The following is a 10,138-nucleotide window of genomic DNA, read 5'->3' on the forward strand; positions in this document are numbered from 1 at the left end:
TGGAAATGCTTGAATTTTCATGCTTTGTGGGTATCGCGTTGTAGGCCTGCCTGCTCTCTGCGGAGTGCCTTGAAACTACTACTACACCGCACACCAACTCCGGTCATATATCGCCATACGGCAATTTCCAACCAGTGGAGTTGGGTGGGAAATAAAGGTTCCATCCATCGGTGGTCGCCCTAGGCTCGATAGGTAAAGAACTTGCTTCTAATGCGTGCCTTGAAGCTGGAAAACCGCAGAAAACCAACTTCAGCCGACCCACCACTGTGCCGTCAACGGGGTTCGAACCTGGATCCTCGGGATGAGAGTCCAGCACGATGCCCACATGACCACACAGCGGCTGTTTGCTATAGGCTGCCGTTACCGTCGACACGGTACTTCTCCCGACACCAAACAATCATGCCTCTTTCGAAATCTGTGAGGTCAGCCATAACGAAGTTTTAACGTCCCAATATACTATTTCGCATCCGAACGCTACCACTGCTACGACGAGACTGATGTGTGCACGTTCTCGCCAGCTAGGTGCCACTCTTCCACAATAGAGGGCGGGACAAGTTCCCTCGAGCGTTGTCTCATTTCACAGGTATTCACATTATTTTGTCCAACCTCTGTACAATATATTCTGATGATTCGACAGCGGAAATATCCGGCCGAGCACGAGAAGCACCAAAGAACAACTTGTGCCTTTAACCACTTCACGCACAAGGTTTTGGCGAGAAATTTGTATTACCTATTTATTTGACGAATCGGGGCGATAAATCTGGTTACCTTGTCTTAACCCAACCACACGTTAGAAAAAGAAAGAAAGGGGGGAAAAGAAAAAATATACAAAAGGGAAAATAATAATGGGTAAGATAATGTTTTTAGAGTCCTCTTTTTTTCTCTCACACTACTGTTTTCTTTTGCTCTTACATGTGTAGAAAGATACATTATATATGTGGAGAATAAATCAGAAGTAAAAGGAGGGAAAAAGAAAAACCAAGGGTTACTATAAAGCTTCGCGGTTGAAGAAAGAGCGAAAAAAGAAGAGAGAATTTGTTTGAATTTATTCCAATGGTGTTTGGACGTAATATTACGTCTGTAATCGTAAAGAGGTTAAAATCACCGCACATTTCTTGTAGCATTGTGTCTCTCTGAGAGTTATTTATAAGCAATTTCACAACAATTGGCAACATTTTTGGAAAACATTGTCGATGTCCCTTAATAATTACGCCAGTTTTGGGTATGTTTATCGATCAAATATGGTCAACACATAAACATAATGAAATATAATTACACGCACGGTATTTGATTGCATCTGATTATTCTTATTTTTTCGTCAGAAAAGATCTCAAAAACGTCAACCTCTGTTGTAACGAAATTTCACGGAATCTTTGGTGTCGTTATAACCGAGTTTGACTTACATTACAGTGATTTTGTTTCTAATTTTTTTTCCAATACTTATACGATATCCGAAAAAAAAAACAGTCATTATACCATTCTCGTAAGATTTGTTCGTTTACAAATACAAATACAACGCCACAACAGGCAAATTGCCCAACGAGGTGGCTGACTTAAGAACATCATGGATCCCCGAGCCATTTTTTGGAGTCCCTTCCTACTACTGCTACACCACACATGCACCCCCCCCCCCGCGGAACCCCCCAACGAATCGGTACATGCGGGAATGTGCGTGTACGTGTAGTGCAACCAGACGTAAAGTTTGTTTCGGTGTAATGCTTGTTATGTGTAGTGCTGTCATCTGTCCCCAGTTTTTCTAACTATGAGTGAAGTGTTACGGTTGAATGATTTACCGTTGTAGGACTGTTGCTCTCTGTGGCGAGACTTTTTAACGGGGAGATCGGCTCGCATTTGCGCCTTGAAGTTGGGAACCACAGAAAACCAACTTCAGCCGACCACCACTGTGGGGTTCGAACCCGGATCCTCGCATCACGAGTCCGGCACTATAACCACTCGACCACCACAGCGGCAAAAGAGCTTGTACAAGAAAAATGGCTTCCTGCTAACGTTTTCCAACTATCGCACAAGAAAAAAAACAGTCATAAAAGGACTGAAAAGACCTCCGAATACGAAACCGATAAAAAGACAGTAGTAAATAGTGAATGATGTGGTTATTATGCTGTGGAATCGATCATTTCAGGGGGTACGTAACAGAGAAAATCGGTAATTTCCTTTCTTTATGTGTGATTATTGCCATAAATTCTCGAGTTTTCTTTGGTACTTTGATTGAAAAAAATAAATAAATGAACATAGGACGAAAACATGGTGTGAGTAAATTTTCATTTATGAGGTTGCGGTTCAATTGTAAAAATTCGTTTGAACGTTAATATTAGAAAATACTGATTCAAAGAATTTATTTTTTTGGAATTTTCAAAATGTTTTTGTATTTTTCATACTCAAAAAAACGCACCAAAAACATAAATTTTAGCGAATCTTCATTTTTTTTTCTTCAAATTTAAAATTTATTTTATTGCTCATGTGCCAATTTTGCAGAATTTTGGACAAAAGAGCTTGTTATGATAAAGACTAATCTCGTGTTTTGCTACTTGAGAAAGGGGTTTGACTACGATTTTTTGAGCTCTTGTAATTCGCGACTTCATTTTAAATTGGTCCACTGACAAACTTTGAAGCATAATACGCTTGGGAAATTTGGAAATTTGCATGTGCGGAATGACCTTAAGGTATCCGACTACGTTGAAAACGTCATTTTGGAAGAAAAGATATGGATTTTTTATTTTTTATAAAAGCCCTATTTGTTGTGATTCCAAAACGGGCCTTGTTTTGTTTATATGATGCTTAGAACCAAAGTTACGTTGACTTTAGTGTTGCGTTTATACATACAAGTAATACGCGAATAAAGACTTTTAAACGTGTTTTACGAAGAATGCTATTTTTGACATTTTACTTGACTTTGTGACATGATTTGTAAAAATTGATTCATTGTATCCTTACGAAATTTTAATGTGATATTTTGCTATATATTGTTGAGGTTATGAACCAAAATCTAAGGTCTATCACATTTATATTTTGAATTACAGTGTTTTATAGACAAAATGTAGGATGAAATTTCAAAAAAATTCACACGTACTTAAACATATTTTGGTGTAACTTATGAACATATCGTGCAATCCTTTAAATTTTGGTTCATAACCTGCAACATTACTAGCTAAATGCACTGTGAAAATCACAAAGCATTTCATTAATAAAAGTTTTTGAAATCGTGTTTCGAATATCACATGAATTTTACCTAAAATTTGACATAAAAACGACTTTTTCATAGAAAATGGCATAGGTAGACCAAAATTTGCCACTGTTTTCACCATTTCCAGACACTTCCTATCAAAAAATGTATTTAATTTTCTCCAGAACCATTTTAAAGAAAAGTGACAAGAAAGGCAGTTTGATACCAGCTGTTCGATGCCGATCGCGTGGTGCACTGAATGAATTCATTCGTCTTGAAAGAAACGACACTCATTACCTAGTAGAAAATTTCATAATTTCTCGCATAAAAAAAACGCCATTTTTTTCTGTGATTTCAATTTTGTATAGTTCTCAGTACCATTATAGCGTAACCCTATAATGGTACCAATACGTCTAAGATAAGTTTTTATAATACGCCTTTACAAGTTTTGTAAAGGTGTCACAAGCATCGATTTTATTAGGTACCATTCCAGGGTTAACCAACTGTAGAATTATTTTTTTTTGTTCAGTCTAAAGAATGTGCAGTTGAATCCCGTTATAACGAACTCCAAGAGACCGGAGAAATGTCTTCGTAGTAACGATACTTCGTTATGAAGGAATTCCAGATTTTTTAGATTGTTTCCTAAGTAAATTTATCTCGGGGATCAGAAAAGTTTTCGTTAAAACGAAATTTTCACTGCAACGGTATGCGTTAAAACGGGAATCGACGTTATGTGGTAAAATTACGGATCTCCACATCATCCAGCAACGGCCCTAGACTAGGATTTTTGGTGGAGGGCCCCCCACCCCCCCCACGGAGCCCATTTATAGTGTGAAGAAACAAAAAAAAAAAAATAATAAGAATCGTCTCCGCTCCCCCTCCCCCTTTTCCCCCCAAAGGAGCCCTGTCAGTGAGTAAAATCATGAAAAATGAAGATTCCTTTCGTTGTGTGTGGAATCGTAACAGCGACGCAATGCAGTAAAAGCGCAAAGATCCATAAGTGCTAGATGGATCGAATAACGTATGACGACGAGCTTTCACAAAAGTGTACATCTTTCAACGACGATACAAAAAGAGTATTGGAGAAAAGCAAACACACCAATGTCAGAACATCTGTTCCCTCGTTATTAATGTTCTCATGAGAAGACTCCATTTCAACATGTTTTGCAATCATATCAGTTAAATATCTCTTGTGCTGTCAAAATAACCGCTACCGTCGTTCTAGGCAAACCATTAAATTAAAGAAACCTAAAACATTCATATTTTAGGAATTTAAGAGCCTTAATCCTAGAATGGTATCTAAAAAATCCATGCTTAATAATACTTATATGAAATTACGTCTCTCAGGCCGGTATTACACTATAAAAGTTTTCTAAAAGTTCTTTTATAAAATTTGAAAAATTCAACCAATGAGATTATGGGTTGCATTTGCTCGAATGTAACCTATGAGCTTTATTGGTTGGATTTTTCTAGTTTTATAAAGGGGATTTTATAAAACTTTTATTGTGTAATGCCGGCCTCAGACGTATAGATACCATTCTAGGGTTAACAAGATGAGAAAAAAAGTCGTGAAATTTGAACAACCTGAGACTTTGGGTGTAAACGCATGTCAAAGTAGCTTTGCAGTCCAAATTATCACATCCGTCATTTTAGTGTTAAAGAATAAATTACATTACAGGGTATTTGACATCAAAATATGAAAGGCCAGTATCACCTGTCATTTTTCCTTCATTCAAATGTTTAATTGAAATGTTGAAAAATTGAGGACATAGGAATGATCCTGGTATTTGAGTCTCATTTAAAATGTGAAAGAAAAGATTTTTAAACTAAAGGGTTTGTATATAAATAATGTGTTTTGAGCGACAAACAAATGTTTTCTTGTATTGTTTTCTTTCCTAGAAAATATTTGTAGAAATAATGACTGGGTAGGCACGATCCCACCTTATCATGGTTATAATAGTGTGCACTATTACAACCATTATAACCACGTTATAAAAGAGTGCACACTTAAACTTTTTAAGCCCTTTGGGTGTGAGCTTTAAAACATGGAAGCAAACTTAACTAATATACATAAATGCCATGGCTTAAACAGCACATTTACACTTGTAGATGGTGTAGGCTGGATAGGGAGGATATGCAATGCGATCACCGCGTTGTGGTACCTCAACAGACCAAGGATGGTTCGGGGAAATGTTTAAGGCCTGAAAATATTTTAAAATGAAGTTTTTTTAACAAAATTTAACTGATATTATTTATCACTAGACCTACAAAGACATAATAAGAGCTCATTGACATAAATTTTGTATAATAGGATTTTTTAAAATTCTGTATATACTTTCTTTTAAATATGTTTTATATTCATGTACATGTTTTACATGCGTAATAAAGCACCCGACACCGCCTAGCCCGGGCAATGAGTAAAATTGACAATGGCCGGTAGAGCCTGGGCGGAAAAATTTATGAAATGATATTATTTGTATCGCTGCTATACAATTAACGAGAAGCTTTAAATCTAGATCATTAAATCTCGTAAATATTGTTAATTTTGTAAAATATCTGAACGATTTTTTTCCCCATTTTCAACATTATTGATGTGTTAATGATCAGGGGAATGATCCAGTTACCACAGATTCCACATTCCAAATTTACGAAACATCATTATCCAACATCGATGCTGGAATGAAAGTTGGAAAAAGAAAAATTAGTGCTTTTAAAACTCCATTTTAAGAGAAATTCTCGCACGGCACCCAGAGATGAAAAGGAATTTCCCCCCCCCCCCTTATAATTTCTGGAATAGTTCGAATTCTTTCAATACACGTCGAGCTCTTTAATAATTTTCTTGGAGAAGTTTATGTTGAAAAGAAGATTAGACCGTCATTAAAATTCACTTTGTATTATGAGTATATATGACGGATAGTCATATTTGAATACCTCATTTGAATTCGTTGTGTTGTTCTTATTGATTCGATGAGATAATTCAACATGAGGTCTTTTTCTGTTGAACTGTAGGCATTGGATGAACATGACAAACGTTTAGATCAGAGGTCTTCAACCGTTTTCTATAGTTACAAGCACTGCCCTCAGCAAAAGAAGAGCACCTTTACGGCAAGTTTTGACATGCGAATGCACGAAATCGGGATGATTTCAATCCTTGAATGCAATTTGTGTAAGGTCGGGATTACACTATAAAAGTTTGATGAAATATATATTTTTTTTTTTAAATTTGAAAAATTCCACTAATAAGATCACCGGTTACATCCGCTCAAATGTAACCAATGTGCTTATTGGTTGCATTTTTCGAGTTTGATAAAAGAACTTTTATCAAAATTTTATAGTGTAATACCGGCCTTGGGTGTTTAATTGGAGCGTTGATCAAGTGCTCGCGAGCATGAAATCGGATACGAGCATCGAGCACTCTAGGTGCTTCGGAGAGCACCGTGGTGCTCGCGAGCAACGGGTTGAAGATCACTACTTTAAAGCTAAGCTCTGAAGCAGGAGTTCTTGACGTTTTGCGTCACACTGACCCTTTGTGCCAATTGCACGAGGGCCACCCTTGACAATAACATAAGAGCGATGCCCCCGCCCCCCTTTACAGAATGATATTTAGCACCTAATAATGTAAAAACAAAAAAAAAAATTAATCGTTTCTCACACAAGCTCACAGAGTTCGCTAAAAAAGCACTTATTTTCAAAGGGGATAAACATTTGCAATTTCTCTATTCCTTATATGTGTGAGTTCTAATCTGAAAGAATAACATGTTACCATTAATTCCGCTAAAATTAAATTTTTTTTTTTCAGCGAACTCCGATCTCATCACTGTGTGCTCGGAGAGGGTGGCCAGGGAAGCCATTTTTTTACCCCCGAACACATGGTATACGGCGTCATAATCCTATATCGTGGACCTTTCTACTGGAACAAGAGAGTTCTAAAATGTTCGCAATTTTCTCTGAAGAGATTTTTTTTTTGTTTAAAATTACCGCTATTCGTTTCTGCCGTTTTGTTAAGGAAAACGGCATAACCGTCTTTTTACCCAGAAATAATGCCTTGCCGGAAGTATATGCAAATTAGGTATGGCGCGAGTAAAAGGAAGTGGCCTTATAGTTTTTTTTCCCATTTGCATCGTAATGATGAGAGAGAAATATTTCTTTTTACTGAGAAAGTATTGCAAAAATATATTCGAATGACTTTTCAAGATATCATTTCTCACTGTATTCGTCATCTCTGGTAAACATTTCGAAAATTTCTGACCGCTACTTTTCTTTCATAATCGCCATTTCCCACCTGGTCCTTTCTTTCACCAGTACATTTCATCACAAATTAGAATATTTCTACCAGATCTCTTGTCCCTGCTTTACCCTCTCAAAAATATTATACCAGCCGAAACACACGGTAGACATACTAAAAACGCACGGTCTCGTAAATATATAAGGACCCGTGATATAAAGATGATGCCATTATCACAAACGTATGGTGTAAAAAACGCCTATTGCGGAATATGATGACGACGACGAGCAAGTTACGTCTGGTGAATATATGGCAAGAGATAATCGGCCCAATTTATTTTACGTCCCCTTTTTTTTCCAGGTCAGTGCCTATCAAAAACACGCTATGACCAAAAGATTAATGGCTGTCTCCGAAAACCCGTATTACTAACACAACTCAACAAAGTATCTCCGACCTTTTCGACATGTCTGTGCCGAGGATATATAATATTTAAAGATAATATCAAAAAAAATAAAAAGATAGTAAAATATACCTTACAATACTCTGGAAAAAATTGCCAACGGTGAGTCCCCTGCTCATCCTCTGGAAAAAATTGCCAAAGGTAGGTTAACAGACCCGCCCAGGATGATGATGCCCATGGTTCCCAATGATGGCGCTAGTTAACCATCGGTTGTCCTTATGTTCAAATCATCTGCGTTTAGTACCCTTTCTTTACTGAGCAACAAATGTCAGGAACAAACTCATTATTCTACGACGGATTTTATCAATTTCTTAGGGGAAAAAAAAACAACAAAACGGGAGGGAAGTTCCGGCAAGCAAGCCGAGTTTGGTCGTTATAATGGATTGAATGATATTTACCGGTCTTTATATTGGATCAAAAATAACATGATGGGAAATAGGGAAATATTTGGCACCTTTCGTACTGGTCGTTATAACGGAATGGTCAACAACATGCCTACAACGCGGTACTGTACAAGTATTTCCATCTTTACTTTAGAAAATGGAAGGCAGATGGCAGCATGAACACTAAACAAGCGCAACTTACCAGCATAAATACGTTAGGGGCCCCACACACACATTGAGGCATGTGCCGATTCGTTAGAAATTCCGCAGAGAAATGTGTAGGAGGTGCATGTACGGTTAAGAATAAAAAGGGGGGGGGTGATAGAAGAGACGAGTATAGCATAGGATCCTACGGCCCACTTAAACGTTTTGCAATTGTGCCGCGGACCAGTGATGTATAAATATGCCACAGGTCACTTCAGTGATTTGGAAGTGTGTCTAAGATAAATTGTGTGATCTCTGGAACTACGCCACGGGCAGCTCGAGTTCTCTCGAAATATGTCATGGGTCATCACAATAATCTATAAATATGCTGCGGGTCACTTGGTGATCTGGAACTCTGCCGCAGGTAACTTGAGTGAAAGGGAACCGCACCACGAGTCACTTAAGTGCGCTGGAACTGTGTCGCGGGTCGCTTAAGTGATCTTTAAATATACCGTTAGAAACTTAAGTGATGTGCAACTGCACTGCGGTCACTTATGTGATTTGTAAATGCCTTGTGCGTCTCACTAAAGCACTCCGAAAGTGTGCTACGGGGCCCACCCGGGCACGGCTCAGGGGCTTCAAATCCAGATGGAGTGGAGGGACCACTCGTGAAAATGAGATCTGGTTAAAATTTTCGGAAGTAAACATGTTTCACCAGGTGGAGGGAGGGGTGGGGCTCGCTCAGAAAAATCACTTTGCCCGAGGGCGCAGGATGCTCTCAAGACGTACCTGTCCCGAGGTTACTTGGATGGGGTCTGTAAATATGCCTTGGAATACTTTGAGTGATTTGGTACACGGGTCACTTTTGGGATCTGTGAATGCGTCGTTTAGTTCTTTTTTTATTTTAATTTGAAAACAAAATTTGAAAATTAATTTTCAATCTAAATTTGAGGCCGCATCACATGACTCCGAGGGCAACATCTGGGCCATGGGCTCAGCATATATGGTATACACTGCTAGTTTAATACGCGCCCCCCGATGCAGTGTTTCTCAACCACCTGGCCGCGGCCCGGTACCGGGCCCTGACATCATTCATACCGGGCCCCGCGAGTGGTTAGCCGTTTCATTTCTCCTCATTCAATTTCCATTGGTCGTGCGTTTGACCGGGCCTTCGAATCACAAAAAATGAATGAAACCGGGCCGCGTTCTTGAAAGGATTGAGAACCACTGTCCTATAACGTATACGTGTACATTATACAGAGTATCGTGTGAGTGCTTGCACGGCGGCCTTTATCTCATCAACCGATGAGACCAGATTAATTAAGTACCAACAGCACGGGGTGCTCCCAGATGGTCATCCTCCCGAATACTAACCACGCCTGAGGCTACTTAACTACGGTGATTGGACGAGAACCGGTGTTGTCAGCAGGGTATGGCCGTCGGCTATCGGATTAGCCGTCCTTCGTAGAGGTATGATTCCAATTTAAAAATTGCTCTAGGCGTTCAAAAATTACCCTGCGCCAGTTTTCAGAGTTTGTTAAAATACAGTGTGCCACAAAAAATACAAAATATCTAAATTTTTATAAGGTGCTTTAACTTCCAATTAAAAAGGTGTTGCTCTGTATCTCCTGATGCCGCTACTATTACTAAACCAGACATGTGTATACCTCGTTCGTATTCCTCTGCGGAACTTCTAACGAATTGGTACATATTGGAATGTGTGTGTGTGTATGCATAGCGAACCT

The 10,138-nt window shown here is 38.6% G+C and overlaps 1 pseudogene; it reads right to left on the bottom strand.

Moving 5' to 3' along the window:
- Positions 1 to 9,718: 9,718 nt before the first annotated feature.
- Positions 9,719 to 9,837, bottom strand: LOC149064753 (5S ribosomal RNA; annotated as a pseudogene).
- Positions 9,838 to 10,138: the final 301 nt, after the last annotated feature.

The sequence above is a fragment of the Pholcus phalangioides genome, unplaced genomic scaffold (assembly GCF_987345545.1).
Source record: "Pholcus phalangioides strain wild (caught in Gottingen) unplaced genomic scaffold, Ppha-v1.0 ptg000042l_1, whole genome shotgun sequence".
Classification (NCBI taxonomy): domain Eukaryota; kingdom Metazoa; phylum Arthropoda; class Arachnida; order Araneae; family Pholcidae; genus Pholcus; species Pholcus phalangioides.